Here is a 3,561-nt window from a genome sequence, read left to right as displayed (position 1 = left end):
GTCTATATGTACAAACCCGCCTCAGCTGTGATGCTTACAATACTCTTTACACCTTTTTGGCCTGGATTCTAGTTTATTGCGTTTTGCTATCGGTAGTTCAACAATACATAGCTTATTTCCATGTATATACCTCCAACCACTGATATCTAGAAAATCTCTGTTTATATTACCAAGGTTTGTATTGCCAAGGTCATGTTTCAAATATGGAAACTGTTCCCCAATGCACTTTGCAGCCTGCAGGTACCCGCCCGCCCACACACATAACCTCTTGAAGCTCGGTTGTGATTTCCATCACTCTCTGGGTTATAAGACCCCTAAGGTTGTCAATCATTCCTCTTTATTTAAAGTGGGAAATGTTTATCAAATTGCAATTACAGAGAGATTGAGTTTTACTCCATTTTAAAAATTGATATGATCATCACCAACTTTGCTCCTATTGGATGTAATCAGAAGGAAGAAAATATACAAGCATATTTAGATTATTGATGTTTAATATGATTTGACCAATGTATAGCTCTAGATCTTCAGTAAATGTATCGACATAAATAGCCCCACATGCTAGATCCAAAATGATGTGGTTTATTAGAGCTTTGTTTACTCCTAAAGATGAAATTCAAGCATTTAGGATCCCAAGGGTATGAGGGGTCTTCTAATATGTTCTCAGCTTAGCTTTGTTAATGATGTAAGTGCACTTTTAGTCTTTCTCCAGCTGCATTTCAAAACCACATGAGTTCCACAAAAGTCTATTGCTATGCTTCTACCATTAAGAATAATTAAAAATGGTAATTCTGTTCCTTGTTGCATGAGACATCTCTTTATTACTTCTCAATCAAGACTGAGCAAAAACACTTTCTTTTTTATAGGATAAAGTTGTAAAGTACCTTTGGAATCCATCTATTTTGCAACAAAACATGCTGTGACCTATTATAATCACAATAGCAATGGCAGCAGCTCCAGTAGGCTTCCTTTTCTGCTTGGTTGGTCAAGCAGACAATTACCTGCGCCCTACTTCAAGGTCTACCTGCTGCAGGCTGGTCCTTGACCTCTATCATCTGTGTTCTGATTCCACAGGAAAACAGCTGGTGATCATCCCACGTATCCTTGCTTCCCAGCAGTTCCTTGTATTCAAACTGTAAATGAGTTCTGCAAATGAGGTTAAAATTTCTAAATAGTCAAACTCTCCTCTTGCCCCTAGCTCTTGTCCCAGTTTTCTTTTCCACAAAGTTACAGCGTGAAAGGATTTGGCCACCCCCTTCATTTACTTTTCATTGTCTGCCTCTTTAAAGACACACTTCTACCTCCCTTAGGGGAAACTCGGTGGTTATGTGTTGGACTGCGAACCACAAAGTCTGCAGTTCGAAACCCTCAGCCCCTCATCTGAAGCATGACTGGGCTTTCGACTCCAGAAAGAGTCCCAGTTCAGAAGCGCACAGGGTGGTTCTCCCCTGTTCTGTTGGGTCACCATGAGGAAACATGGACTCAATGGTAGTGAGCTGAGTTTGTTCTTGTCAAATGCTCCTTTCCTAATTTTTAGAAATAATGCATAGCTATTGTGGAAACTTGGACAAGATAATAAATTATAAAGATGACAAAACTATCATTTATAATATAACAGAAATAATTACTGTGATCATTTTTTATTCATTTTTACTGTTTATATAAAGCAAGAACATTTTATTTTGCTATGAAAATTTGTTGGACAACAGTTTTTTATTCAAGTGCTCATACATTTAATTATTTACAAATTACTGTTCCTAACTTTCTGATTTCTTAAACTTCAAAATGATTCTCTGATTAATATTTGATCTCACACTTTTAAGCATATCTTAAATACCATTTCAGAAGACAGAAAAATAAATTTGCTAGGTCAAAGAATATCAGCAATTTAATGTTTCTTATAAAAATTGCCAAGTTGCTAAAGACAAAGTTTAAAATTGTTTAGATTCTATGAATGGTCATGTGAGTGCCTTTTTCACTGTGCCCTTAAAAGGATCATCGATCTTTCTGTAAAGGTGGCAATTTAATGAATTAGACACATTTATTATTATAGTTATCATATATTCAGATTGCTGTTGGAATCACCATGTTTTTAGTTGTTGTTATTTATAAGTTGTATTTATTCATAACATTGTTACAAATATTGCTCAGGTTTGTTGTTAAAACTTAAATTGTGTTTTTTATGATTTTTCTAGTTAAAGAAATGATTATGTACAGCGCATTTTCTGAAGTCAGATCTGTCACATCTATCACTGTTTGTGCCCTTTTAATCACATCCTGCTCTCTTCTATTTTTTTTGCCTCTTTCCTCTTCTGCCACTTACTTTACAATATTAATCAAGTGTATTGAAACTTTTTAAGACCCTAAAGATATTAACGCATATATAGTAGGATAATTGAAAGAACTGAATAATATAATAGTGTAATGCACTCAGCATAAAACCTCACACACTCAGTAATTTTCATTCAAATTTGTGGATTTGCTCCATATCTCACTCTCACTGCCATTGAGTCAATGCTGACTCATAGGGACCCCAATGGATTTCCAAGACTGTAACTCTTAAGTGAGTAAAAAGCCAAGTCTTTCCCCCGAAGATCTGCTGGTAGTTTTGAACTGCCAACCATGTGGCTCTAAGCACAACGCATAACCATGGAGCTCCTGAGTCTCCTCTGTGCTTCTTATAGCTATTGCATATTTATAGTTTACCAGTAAGTTGTTTTCCTTTCTTTTTCAAGTTAAAAGTATATATTATTTCTAATTTATTATTGTATATATATATATACAAAGGTTTATGATTTGAGCATTTTATTATGCATTTAAATATTATGAGTATACTTGTTTTAAAATCAGGTATCTCTTTTTAATGGATAACTTTATTCTGTGCAAATAGAGAGAATGTGTCTTTCCATTATTGTTGGCTGTATGAATATTGTGTTACATCTACTTCAGACACTGTTAATTGATCATTATAAGGGACATCTGTCTGTGCTTGGAACCTTTCCTTTGTGAAGATGGCTTTAGAGTTCCATCACCAGGAATGATGACTATTGGCTAGAGACTTTTTGTTGATGTTGTTGTTGTTTCTCCTAGTAATATTAAGGATTCCTAGTTTTAAAAAAATACCATATATACGCGAGTATAAGCCGAGTTTTTCAGCACATTTTAATGCAATTAAAATTACGTGGATATTCGGGTTGCTTTATACTCTAGTATATATGGTGTATATATATTAGTGATTGAAACCTTCTGAGGTTGTCTTGAGTTTTAGATGATATTTTTCCAATGATTTCATAAGATTAAGAATTTTTTAGTCCTTTTATTTATTTACTTCATTTAACTAGTTGTAAAATAATTTTTCTGTGTAATTTTAATTTCATAAAAACTTAGTAGCTTTTAATATTTTTCAACTGCTGTAAGATTTGGCTTGTATCAGAAAATAGCCATTATTGCCGTTCCCCTGATTCTTATTTGCATGTAGTTATTTCTTTTTTTTTTTTTAACATTTTATTAGGGGCTCATACAACTGTTATCCCAATCCATACACACATCAATTGTGTAAAGCGT

This window comes from Echinops telfairi, unplaced genomic scaffold, assembly GCF_000313985.2.
Source record: "Echinops telfairi isolate 266 unplaced genomic scaffold, ASM31398v2 ScPeMD7_3533;HRSCAF=4204_0, whole genome shotgun sequence".
In the NCBI taxonomy this organism is placed as follows: domain Eukaryota; kingdom Metazoa; phylum Chordata; class Mammalia; order Afrosoricida; family Tenrecidae; genus Echinops; species Echinops telfairi.
The sequence above is the reverse complement of the archived record's forward strand: the minus strand, read 5'-3'. Positions refer to the sequence as shown.